Source organism: Ahaetulla prasina, chromosome 7 (assembly GCF_028640845.1).
Source record: "Ahaetulla prasina isolate Xishuangbanna chromosome 7, ASM2864084v1, whole genome shotgun sequence".
Taxonomy (NCBI): Eukaryota; Metazoa; Chordata; class Lepidosauria; order Squamata; family Colubridae; genus Ahaetulla; species Ahaetulla prasina.
Genome location: NC_080545.1, coordinates 72,372,485 through 72,386,237, shown reverse-complemented (window position 1 = coordinate 72,386,237; position 13,753 = coordinate 72,372,485). Strand labels below are relative to the sequence as shown.

Sequence of the window (13,753 nt, the reverse complement as noted above, 5' to 3'; positions counted from 1 at the left end):
CCAAGGAGGGGGGGGGGGAATCAAGCTATTTTCCAAGGCACCTGAAGGCCAGACAAGGAATAATGGATGGAAACTGACCAAGGAGAGATTCAACCTAGAAATAAGAAGAAATTTTCTGACAACAATCAAGCAATGTAACAGTTTGCCTTAAGAAGTTGTGGGAGCTTCATCGCTGGAGGCTTTCAGGAAGAAAGCGATTGAACTGCCAATTTTCGGAAATGGTGTACGGTCTCCTGCTTGGGTGGGGGGTTGGACTAGATGACCTACAAGGTCCCTTCCAACTCTGTTAATCTAAACCAAATTTAGCTTTGTTTCCTTTTCTTTTTATCTCATCCTTTTAATGTCTTTGCTTGTTCTTTCACATCTCTTTACCATTTTTTTGCTTACTCTTGCTTAGTCCAAACAGAAAGTTTCAATGTGTAACATATGTTTAAATGCTTATAAAATATATCCCAACAATTCATGTTTTCAAAGCTCCCAATGCCAAATCCTAAACTCAGAGGGTAATAAGTTCCATTCAAGTGAACTGAATTATTTATGAATTATTATGTTTCAATTTGTGCCGCATGACAATTCACACTATAATTATATTGATTATATAAAATGTATATCATTTTCAGTTTCCTGTTATGTTCATAAGTCAGCAAAAGTAAAAACGTAAGAATATTATTGTATTTCACAGCCAGCACTGTGTTTTTTGGAAGCAACAAACTATTCTTACTGTGAGCTCCCATTTCCAGAACTATAAAGCAGATTCAGAAGATGCAATTTCTATACAACAAGAAACCAGGGTACAAGTCAAGAAACAAAAGACCCCAAATCAATTTGTGAAATTGCAGTAAATCATATCCTTGTTTTATTCTTCTGTATTCTGGTATCAACTGTGAAAATTTGAAGAAACTGTGGACTTTCAAAAGCTGCTAAGCATAAGGAATCACTTATATGATAGGATTTAAGTAAGACTGAGTCTTGAGATCCTGAGTAGTAAGGTTACAATACAGTAGTCTTCACAACAGGGACCAGAATTTCCATTGCTTAAGGAATGAGGTTGTTAAGTAAGTCATGTCCAATTTTACAGCCATTTTTGCCATGATTAAAAGGCAAATCACTGCAGTTATTAAGTGAATCATATGGTCATTAATCAAGCCCGGCTTTCCCCATTAACTTTGCTCATCAGAAGCCATCTTGGAAAGTCACAAATGACTTTCTGAGCACATGGCCCTGAGATGCTGCAACCTCTGTTAATACATGCCAGTTGCCCACCTCCCAAATTTTGATTTTGTGACTGTGGGGAAGCTGCAACAGTCATAACTGTGAGAACTGGGCAACGCTTTTTCCAGTGTCATCATAACTTTGAACGGTTGCTAAATGATTGATTGATTGTAAATCAAGGAATCCTTTAATATTTTTACTGTTCTATAAAGAAAAGTTAAGTTTTTAATTGTTTGTTCTGCTTTTAAGGTACAAAAAAAATCTAGAATCTGTTATTGGAGAAATCATCCTATATGGTGTGATCATTTTCCTTCACACCTAGTACCGCGTAGTTAACTATGCTCTGTCTTTAAAATTGCTCCTTTACACCTTTTATCAACCTATGAAGCACTGGTAAAATGGCATAGCAGAAACAGAAAAGAGGAATTGCTATAAGGAAACATCACCTTAGCAATAATCATCCTTTCTCTTTTGCTTCCAAGCTAGTAAAAAGGAGCAGTTTTGCTTCCTCCTTTTTAGAGGATGTGTTAAACATACAAATAGTGCTGAGATGAAGATAAAGATTGGCCTAAAGGTAGATTATATCAGAAAGGTAATAATGGCTCTATTGTGAAATGTCCAATGAAATCCCTCTAGAGATAAAAATCGTTTGAGTGTTCTTTTCCATGTGAAAGAAATCATCTACCTTTCATTTTCCAAAGCAGTTCTGGAAAGGAGAGACGCAATAAAATGCAAACAGAATAGCAGATATGTAAGATATCCAATTATTATCATTAAGATTTTTCTTCAGAACCAGATCCAACCTATGCTGTAGAAGATAATTCTGTACCTAAGATTATAAGAGCTATGATGGCACAATGGTTAGAACCAGTGGTGGGATTCAAATAATTTAACAACCGGTTCTCTGCCCTAATGATTTCTTCCAACAACCAGTTCACCAAACTGCTCAGAAAGTTAACAACCGGTTTTCCCGAAGTGGTGCGAACTGGCTGAATCCCACCACTGGTTAGAACGCACTATTGCAGGCTAATTCTGCCAACTGCCAGCAGTTTGATTCTCACCAACTCCAGGTTGACTCAGCCTTCCATACTTGTGAGGTTGATATAATGAGGAGCCAGATTGTTGGGGGCAATAGGCTGACTCTGTAAACTGCTTAGAGAAGGCTGTAAAGCACTGGGAAGTGGTATATTCAATTCCATTGTACACATGTTGTGCATTGACAATAAAGGTATGATTTGATTTGATGTAAGTCTAAGTGCTATTGCTATTACAAATAACACTTCTTTAAATGTCCCCCTGACAACAAAGTTTCCAGAATTATCACATGATCAGTTTGCACACTAGAATCCATTAATCTAAGCACGTAGAATAAAAGTAATTTCTTGAAAAACAGCATTTTGTCTTTCTTTTTAAAAAAAAACCAATCAAAAGACTTCAAAGATGAATTAAGATATATTAAGATTTTTTAAAAACATAAATTAAGATAATGCCACTTCAGGAATAGAAGGCAATGATAAGTTTTCAAATATCTATCTATCCATCCATCCATCCATCCATCCATGGAAGATAATCTTTAGTTGCTCAGACAAGTAAATTTTAATAAAATTTCATAGGCACACAAATATTAATCTAATTAGTTTGCCACATTCTATGTAATGTATGTGAACTATAAGGGGGGGGAGAGAGAGGGAGGGAGGGAGGGAGGGAGGGAGAGAGAGAGAGAGAGAGAGAGAGAGGGAGGGAGGGAGGGAGGGAGGGAGAGAGAGAGAGAGAGAGAGAGAGAGAGAGTGCATAGAATATGTAGAATCTGCCATTAGCTTTGAGATGTGTTATAAACACTTGAAGGTTAGCTCAAGTACCCCTGGGATAAACAGTGAAGTGTTACACTGCACTTGATCCCTGAGAGAGAGAAGTGTAATTTGTTCAAGTTATTTGTCTTTTATAAAACACACAAACTCTCCCTCGTTTTGGAAAATCGTTCAGAAAGGCTTTGAGAAAGGAGAAAATTCTTGACTATCCTTTATAAAAACAAGCAATTTTTTTTTAATCCTATGTGACCTAAAGAACATTAAACCTTGGAAAATAATGTAGGGATATGGATGAAAGAAAATGCAACTTTATGCAGCATCAAACAAAATTATAGTTTCCAAAATTATGGAAAGTAGCAGCTGTAATTTAATCTTCACTGGTCAAACTTACCTTGAATACTGTGTTCTAATCACCAAAGTTTAAGGAGATCTAGACAAAATGTGCTGCAAGGATACTCAGGGAAACTAGGAGCTAAGTCCTGTAAATAGAGACTGGAAAAACTGAATATAGTCTTGAAAAGAGAATGAAGAAAAATAGGATAACACACTTCTGATATACCTGAAGGATATTACTATATACAGGAGCCAAAACTTGTACTTTAACATTCCAGAAGTGAATGGAATAATGGAATCAAATTACAGGAAGATGGGCTGTGAATGAATATAAGAAAAGAAGACCTTTCTAATATTAAAAATAGTTTGAGAATGGAACTAATTCGTCAAGGTTGTGGTAGAATTCATTTAATTTCACTGAATGTTTTCAAGAGGACAAATATTCATCAGAGATGCTTTAATTTGTATTTCTGCACCAAGCAGGATTGGGTTTACTGATTTAAATGGTTCCAAATATCTTTAAGTTTGTAAGTACAACACAAGACTCTTAAATGTTGTTGTTAGTTGAGAAGTCGTGTCCGACCCATTGCGACACCATGGACAATGTTCCTCCAGGCCTTCCTATCCTCTATCATCCTCTGGAGTCCATTTAAGTTCACACCTCCTGCTTTAGTGACTTTTAAATAGGTGAGATTAAAGTTATGTGACATGGTATAGTCACATATTGTTCTTAAAAAAGGGACACCAAGAAACTTATGATGCCTCCACAAAATTCTTAGCATATGGTATTTTGAAAATCACTCTATCTGAACAAGATCTCATTTTGTTTACTTTGCCTACTAGTAAGAGTATGAATTTGTGAAATCCTTTGAAGAAATGTCACTTTAGAATTTAAGAGAAATTGTATGAATATTTGCACCACATTGTTTCAATGCCTATGAATCTTATTAATTACATTTTATACATTGAAATTGTGTTTTTAAGTAGTTTAGTAGGAGCCAGTTGGTATCAATTAAGGTTAAGGTTTTACCATTCTAGAAGGGATGACGTGGAATAATGGATTCAAGTTACAGAAGAATAGACGATGATTGAATATTAGAAAATAAAACCTTTCTAATATTAAAAGTAGTTGGGGAGCAAATCATAAGAGTGTGAGTTCTTGTCTCCCACCTTAGATATAAAGCCAGTTAGGTGACATGGGCTAGTAACTGTCTCTCTCTCAACCCTAGAAAGCAGGCAATGGCAAACAGCTTTTGAAATCTTCCCAAGAAAATCACAGTGACTTCTTCAGGCAGTTGCCAGGAGTCAAGAAAACAACAATGCTGGCTTTAAGACATGCACACACATACTTTATAATCAAAAAACTAATGTTATTGATCTAAAACAACTGAAACAATATCAATCATGTCATCAACTAAAAAACATCACATATGTATTTTTAACCCTATTTAAAGACCAACAATTTATCCCCTAATCTCAGCAGCCCAGTGTATGTCCCAAACTTCAGGAATACACATACACAGGGAAGGCCTCACATCATATATGTGTAATTCCCCAAACAACTATGAAAGTGATCCAAAAGAATGCTTCACTTTGGATGACTTAGGCTAATTTTTAAAAGGTAATTTACAAGCATTTACTATAAGAAAGAGAAAATATCTTTCTTCTTCTCTTTCTACTCCTAATTATATAAACCTCAAACCAGGAAGAGGGGAAGTCATGGTGGAATTATCAGTATATCTGAAGCTGGGTTCTTAAACTTTTCTTTAAAATCTAACTGGTCCTATCTTTAAAAAATGAGCATATGGGTAATCCTTGACTTATGTGTCAATATGTGACAACATGATGTCTTTAATGGAGCCTAGAATTTCCACTGTAAGTCATGCTGGTTATATGTTGAAGTACCCATGTGACCAAACTTGATTTTTTTTCCAATGGTTATTAAATAAATACAAAGCTTGCTAAGCAAATCAATGTATTCCTATGGGTGTTTTTTGCCAGAAACTGCTGAAAACAGACAAACAAATGCCATTAACCATGGCTGTGTGACTGAGGAATGCTGCCACCTGCCGAAAAGGTGAGCCAGTTGCCAGGATCTGAAATGTGGTCATGTGACTGTGGGGATAAATGAAGCCATCAGAACTCCAGAAAGGAGCCATGCGGACCCTTTGGGGGATTTGTTGTAACTATGAATGGTCGCTAAGTGACCAGTCATTAAGCAACTATCTGTATACTCTGCACAAATTTAACTGTGAGATATATAATAGTATTGCTGATTTGCTTCACCACTACAACACACCAAGAAGCCTGATTCTAACAAACTAGAGTTCTTCTAAACCCAATGGAAGACTGGTGAAACCTTCTCATGGACTTTAATAGAATTTGCATCAATCCTGAAAGACATAAATGAGGAGCATCAAAATTTGAATTGTATCCAAGATTGAACTGGAAGCCAGCAGACCATGAAATGCACTAATGTGGCATATATTCACATTGATTGAGTTTTTCCTTGTTATGATGACAGAAATCTTACACGTTGCTGTTGCTTAGCTATGGCTTATACAGTGTCTCTAGGCAGTTAAGCCTGAGAGATGTTATAGATACTACTGTCAATTCTCATTTGCACGAAAACCTAAAGTGAAGACAAGAATGTATAGGAAAAGCAAGTTGTTATCAAAGAACAAGACATATATTAATGGTCTGGCTCAGGTGGAAGATGGCATTTTTGGTGCCAGAAATGTCTGAATACCCAAAAGGTTTGTGATTCATAGTGATCGATGGTGATCCAAAATCACCATTAAAATCAGAAGGGAAAAATATAAAGAGACCTCATCTCAATTGTTCTAATTCTATTTTTGCATTCCAGCATGCCCACTCATTCATTAACACCAGCTTTGGGTTCTCAGTAATGTTGCTAGAGAATGTATGCATTCACACTTTTTTTTTGTCTAGAAAATATTTAAGTTGGAATTTTCTGTAATTTGCTCATCGGGTTTATGGTTTACATAACTGGAAAGCAAATATCTAACAAGTAATTCACCAGTGGCATGTGGTCAGTACATATGAGCATTGACAACAACCAAGTAAGATTAGTGTTTGAAACTTGCATTTCTACATGCTGCTTACTTTTCTACAAATAAAAACAAACAAGTAACACTTCTCCCCCCATCAAATTTCATAACAGAATGCAGAATTTCATAGAGCTTTTCTGGTCAAAATAATTGCATATCCTATAAATACATTTTATCTGGAATCTACAATATCAAAAATCTAATACTATAAAGAATGTTACCTACATACACTTGTTTTGAATAATCAGATGTGGCCAACTTTTGTGGGTCGACAAAAGCAACTTCAGATTGCAGATTCTTCTTTAGAAACAATGGCGTCTAAAATGGTGTCTAAAATGCACTGTTAAGTACAAAAGTGATCTTAATGTTTATATATTCTATGGATGCATCTTAGACACAATTTAGTAGGAGAACACAAATTTAGTAGAACAAAATTTCCCCTTACTTAAAAATGAAGTACAGCTACTTCAATTTAAAAATATTAGCCTCAATGTAACATTTTAAACCCAAACTCAAGGAAATAGTTTATGATCCTTGTACAGAGTCAAAGTTTATAATCAGGGAATTAGTCCTCCATCCCAAATTACCCAACAGTCTTTTTGTTCCACCTGAATTCACACATAATGTACTTAATGTGAACGCATTTTTTGTTGAAAAAAACTATAAGCATTATGGTTTCTAGAATACTAACATACATAGCCAATTAAACAAATCATTTTATGGCCACTCTTGTCTAGTATCAATTTATCCCAATATCTGAGCTCCAAGATACCTAACTAAAAAGGACAATTATGAAAACTGGATTTTGACTTCTATTTCCATATTGTAAGTACATAGATATCTGTGTAACAAGAAATGCTCAGATGATTAGGCAAATTTGTGGCATTGTGAATCGCTGCAGAATACATAAGAACATTTCATTTCCACAAGAGACACACAAAGTAACAGATGCTGAATAAAACTCACAGAAGAGATGGTTCTGGCACCAATGCAATTTATTTGTGAAGAAAATTACTTTACCTAGGTGAAATGTTATAATAAAAATTATTATTATATATATAGTTGTTTCAACCCATCTAGTATTTTTGTAAATTCCATGTTAGTCTGGTCAACATAATATTTAGAGAAGTCTTAGAATTCCAATAAAGTTCAATAGCTTGCATACAGTACCTAGCATTTTAGTATTCAGCCCTATTCCAGTTCTCTTTCATGTGTACTCCTTCAACATCTAAAAGGATTATTAAATTTCTGTATAATGAAATTTCAAATCTAACATATATATTATTGTTTTTAAAAACAGACAGGATGTCTGCCATTTTCTTAGCTATTAGTTTTACCTTCTAGCACTACTAATATTAGTACATATTTAAGTATATTCCAGTGCATTCCCAAAGTATAGCTATTTTAAGTATCTGCTAATCAGAAAGCCAGTATGGTGTAGTGGTTAAGGCATCAGACTAGAAACCAGAAAGCTCTGAGTTCCAGTGCCGACTTGGGCATAAAGCCTGCTGATGACCTTAGGCCAGTCACTTTCTCTCTGCCCTAGGGAAGGAAGGAATGGTAAACCACCTTTAAAAAAAAACTTTGCCAAGAAAATTATAGAGATTTGTCCAGACAGTCTCCAAGAATCAGACGACTGAATAGAAGGGGGGGGGGGACTGCTAATGCATGACATCAGCCGAGACATTCAGCCAAAATACTGATTCTAGGCAGGACTCAGGAAGAAAAAATGGGGGGGGGGATCCAATAGCCTTAATATAGATGGCAAAATCTGTACACCCTCAACCGCAAAGCTGCCAAGTCAATTACCTATCAATGACTATGCAGCCACTGCAGATTTTTACCTGCCCTTTAAGCCTTAATGATCACAAAGTTGTGATCCCATCAGTAACAAAAAAAAAGGTCAAGGTGGTAGGAATTCCATACTTAATTTTAAGTTAGATTTTTCTATCGACTTTATTAAACTTTGGGCTCATTGTAGTTACTTACTAGATTTCCAATGTACTGGGAGAGGCCAAGAATAACAACAATAGTAATTGCTCTAATATATTGCTGAATTGAAGATTGAAGAATACAAATAGCAATTTACTCAGCACTGTTGATATATAAAATTAAAATGTTATTCCGATGGCGTACTCACAGGTGCTTCTTGAAATTACAGGGGAAAGATAAGCATCCTTTGGTTCATTTATCAAAGTTTCTGTATTTCTTAGGTACAAAGGTGATAAAGAGTAACTTATATGACATTTTGAGTACAGAGTGATTTATCATTCATCTTATTCAGAGGCATGTCCTCTTAGCTAAAAGGGTCATCATTATTTTTAACAGTTAATGTACTAAGATTCCAAAGAATATAGTGCATAACTTCTTGTATTTGATCTGAATTACCATCACATTCACACTCACTAACACATTTAATTTAGCATTTCCTTTGCTATATGCTGAAATAATTACTCAAACCTCTTAATTTTACTAAAATTAAATGGAAGCCGTAAGAGAACTCATCACTGGAATCAAGGCCAGGGAAACAATCTCTATTTATCTGCTTACAAATCAATCCTGAATTACGATTTAAAGACTTATCTGAAAATCCCAGTTGTCACTTCAGTTTTCTTTCCCACACACTTTGAGAAAATGAATTCTGTAAATTCTCTATTAGAAAGCACTGATAACCTGAAAATTTCCAAATATTGCTAGAGAGTTCTTTAGAATTTGTGTTCTTGTCAGATTCTTCCCAGCTCTACTTCCAATATTTAAGATAAAAACTGAATGATAGTTCTCCAGTCCAAAATGCCCATATCATTTGCCTACAAAACTGCAAATCGCATACCACTCTACTTGGCACACTGAATTAAAATCTCAAGATGGTCAAGGCAAAACAACACAACTCCCACATATTTATCTCAAATTCATTAATCTAGCTGGAATTTATGCAAAGTGAGTTTACTTAAGATCATACTTAAGAGTCACTCAATAGCTTTGAATTATTTTATTAGGTGAACAAAGTGAAATACATTTTAAAAAGTTAGCTCATTATATTAAAAGTATACTATAGTTATGCAACACTGCTTAGCATACCAAGTTAATGATTTTACATCTTAGTATCTAGCTTTGTCTATCATATTCCATTCTAAGTACATAAGGCAAAGAATAAAATGAAAAGAGAAATTCAGAGCTAACTGCTCAAGATTTTACAGCTGTTTAATTAAAACATTTTCATCTATGCCTCCAGAATCGGTCAAATATGACAAAAACCTTTACTTGCTGTCTTTAATGATAATACAAAAACAGTCTTCATTAAGAAATATTTGACACAGCCAAAAGAGGTCTATTTCAGATAGATGTGGAATGCAGACTATAAATTAGGAATATTTATAGCAATACTTAAAGAAACTTCATGTTACCTCTACAGAGTCAATACATTATTTATTTGTTCCCCAGGGAAATGAACTTAATGAATTAAATGATACAATGCATAGACAGTATAACAACAAAAATCTGTTGCAGAAATGTAAGCAGTGTATAATATACCCCCCTTTTCAATTAAATAGTCATCTAACATTGTACTTAATGAGTTGAAAGCAATCCATTCCTTGAAAAGATCCCATTTAACCACATTGTCTATTAAGGGAGGAGACTGGCTTTAATAAATTCAGAGAAGACTGAAAAATGTTTACTGCCCATTCATCCTGGAAAAGAAGTGGACACAGCTGATAATGTGACAGCTCTTTATTGAATGTAATCGCTTAAGTCAAAGCAGCCAGAAAGCTTGCTTGTGGAAATGTTGAAGTGACCTTTCTAGCATGCTAATTAACATACCTTCAGGTGTGGATACACCAGCAATTATCTGTAGATAAAGAAGGTCTTTTGCTAGCTATGCCATTTTAAACAAAAGGTAGAATATAATTCTGATGTAAAAGGAAAGCGTTCAAGTTAATCAAAGCTGTCCATTGGAGATTTTATTACATGTATTAGTATTTCTGTAGATCACAGATAATTCTTCCAATTATAGTTAATATCATAAATTATTAAAAACGTATGCCTCATTTGGCAAACTGATGCTCAGTTAAGGATCCCCATGTTTATGGACAAACTGCACATTTGTTTCTAAATCTTCATCTGCTTCATCCATATCTTAATGGATAAGGCAAATTTCTCTTTTTTCTCAATGCCTAAGACATGTTTCACCTTCTCTCATATTAAGAAACTGGCTCAAAAATTATGTAGTTGTATAAATACTAAGAGTAACAGGAATTTCTACTCTAACTGTAAACATGTTCCTCTTCGTTATTCCACCTTCTAATCCCTTTTTATAAAAGTGGCATATAATGCAATAGTGATACTAATAGGATTCTAACACTCCCCCCACCGCTCCCCCGCCATGCTGTCATGCAGTCTGGACTCTACAGTGAAAATATCTGATTGAGGTCAGTGAGGAGATTTAAAGTCTCACTAATAAGTTGAAATCTTTTGTGCTCAGGGTGAACACTTCTACAATACCCAAGTATTAGGGGGGGGGGAGTCCACTTCGCCCAACTTCTTCACTTACAAAGTCTCCTGAAACAATCTTTTCAATGACAGGTAACAAGTGACATTCTCCCAACTTTTTAAAGTCCCAGATCCAGAAACAACGTTTTTTTTTTAAAAAAGTGAAAAGCAGTCAAAAGTTACTTTTTCTATGGAGGGATTTCAATCTTAACACAAGTGCCTGAAATTCCAAATAAAATATAGGGGTTCTTTGCCAGATACTGAAAAAGGTACATCATCTACAGTAGTGAATGTTTTGCAGTTGCTCTGATCCTGGGCAGATCCATTCAGATTTGGGATACTTATTCCCAAGGATGCAGTGCGTTCCTCAATGTTATATGTACAATAAACCACTTTATTTGGATCCGTTAAACAGAGCGTCAGCCTTAAAGCTACAATTCTACCAGACTCTTGGGGAGGGGGAGTGCACAGAAAGCACATTTCCTTCCACAGAAATATGTGCGGGATCGGAGTGCACGAGAATTTCAAAGGGGGGGGGCAAAAAATAAAGAAGCGGGGGGGGAGCGCTCCCCCTTTTCCTCCTTCCCCACAAAGCAACGCCAAGCCCGATCGAGCATCACCGCCCAAGCCCTGAGCAACCCCTTTACCTTCTCTGTGGTTGTTGCTGCCGCTGCCGCCGCGGAAAGCTCTCAAGTCTTTGCCAGTGGGGGATCCCCGTGTGACACCGGCCCTTTCTAAACCGGGTGGTTGTTTTGCTCTGCCGTAGGAACTCGCTGGGAGAGCAGGGGGCAAGCCCCTCGTCCTGGTCCCGGCTTTAATTCGCTGGAGACGCTGCGAAGCGGGGGGGGGGGAACTGCCACAGAAAACAAGGCTCCGCTCCAAGTGGGCCCCGCGCTGCGGGGTCCCTCCAGCGGTCCCAGGCTGGGGAAGCTCCGGTCGGCCCAATTTGGGTGAGATCAGCGGAACTGGGGGGTGGGGGTGGGAAGCGGGGAGGAAGAAGACTTGGCAGAATCAGGAGCCCCCCTCTCCCCGGCTGCCTCTTCAGGGCCTGCCCGCTCCGTCCTTCTCCATGCTGCTTGGGGGAGGCAACTCCCTAGAGCCGGCCGCGCGCCGCCGCCCCCCCTCCCCAAGCCGCACCGAGGCCCCAGCCGGCGTCGGTCCGCGGGACCCCGAGGTGGCCGGGGCAGAGGCGCGTCTGCCAAGCTCCGCCGCGGCCTCCCCGGGGCCTGCAGGCACGCCTTGCGGGGAACGCCAGGCCCGGCTTTGGTTAGGCGAGGCTGGCGGGGAAAGCCCCCCGAGAAGACCGCGGGCGACTAAGAGGAAGAGGTGGCGGCCCGGCCTGGGGAGCCGCGCTGCGCTTGGGGCTTCTGCCTTGGCTTCACTCACTCCTTCACTCTCTTGGTCGCCGGCTGGGCTTTTTCTCAGCAGCGCCCCGCCGCCGGTCCAAATGCCATCATGCCAGCAGCCGAGCGGCCCCCTCTCCACAGGGGAAGGCGGGCTCCCGGGCGGCGCTTAGCTAGGCTGCTGCCCGGGGTAGCCTCTCTCGCTTGCGGGGAAACCGAGTGAAAGCGGCGGCAGCAGCGCCGCCGCCGCTGCCGTTCTCTCCCTCCCTCCCTCTTTCTCCTCCTCCTCCTCCTCCTCCTCCCTCCTCGCGGGTGATGCCAAGAGACTCTTCGCCCTCGCGCCCACCCGGCCTCAGAACGGCAGAGGAGCGAAGAGCCGCGGCTCAGGGCAGCTGTAGCCACCAAGGCTCTGTGTCATCTCTGTCCGCGCCGCGGGCTGCGAAGAGGCGAGGCGGGGCCAGGCCGCCGACATACACGCCGCCCAGTGACAGGCGGCGCACGAGGGTCCAACCAGGAGAGACCCCCTGCTGCAGAGGCCCTCCCCACTCTCCCGCCCCCCGCCCCTCCCGTGTCTCCTTCATCCGCTCCGGGAGAGCGAGCCAGAAATGGGAGCGAGCGAGCGACCGGCGGCAGGGCGACCTTTGATTCCAGTTGCTGGAAGGAAGCCACTGGACGAACCTTTCTTTCTCACGTACCTGGCTGCCCCAGGATAAGACCCTTCCCGGCTCTGCTCCTCCACCCGGCTCCGCGATAGCCGTCGATGGGGAAAAAACCTGGTCCGAGCCAAGTCCCCAAAGCGAACAAATGCGCGCGGTCTCACGCCTGTCCTTCTCGCTCGGGGAGCGCCGCGGGACTCCCCGCGGACTACCTGTGGCGAGAGACCGGTGCAAAGGGCTCATGAGGAACACGGGTGTATGTGTGTTCTACATCCAAAACTCCACAAAAGGGGCCGGGAAAGAGTCCCAAATGTTTGGTTTCGCTGCTCTTTCCGAACTCTCAGCGCCGAATTTCAGAAGCGGCGCGCGGCGCTAAGGCTCGTATCCTAATTTCTCGAGCCCATTTTCCCATCCCGAGGAAGGGAGCTCGACTAAAAGTTTGCAAGGAGATGGTGGGGGGGGGCAGAGGCTTTCTCACTTCGTGGTGCATCTGACGGGTTTCACGTTTTCCAAAAAGAAAGCTGGGTGATCAGATTCCGGAGCGAAAAAGAAGCTGACTTTTAACTGAAGCCAGAAAGTAGACCCTGGCAAGCTGATGCTTCTGTTTTACTTTCATAAACCTTTTGTGCTCGTCTTGTGGTCTTCCCAGTTTCCATGGGGACTCCTCTGAAACTGGCACTTCGTGGGTTGTGTTCTAAACGGATGATCTCTTCCACACTCCCTCTTTCTGCGTGCCTACATATGCACATCACCCGCAGTACAGGGTGTGCTTAGATACATCCATGGAGCCACAATTTTCACACCCTGCACTGTCTCGGCCGTGGTATGTCCTTCTGTCGTTT

The 13,753-nt window shown here is 39.9% G+C and overlaps 1 protein-coding gene across 2 annotated transcripts in view; it reads right to left on the bottom strand.

Moving 5' to 3' along the window:
- The window catches only part of LARGE1 (LARGE xylosyl- and glucuronyltransferase 1), a 398,885-nt gene extending 386,354 nt beyond the window's left edge, over positions 1 to 12,531 (bottom strand). Inside the window, exon 1 of one of the 2 annotated variants that reach the window (XM_058190742.1) lies at positions 11,560 to 12,531. The gene's annotated coding sequence lies outside the window, so the exon portion shown is untranslated. The remainder of the gene's footprint in view (positions 1 to 11,559) is intronic. The other variant, XM_058190741.1, reaches the window with a different exon arrangement.
- Between the last annotated feature and the right edge of the window lie 1,222 nt (positions 12,532 to 13,753).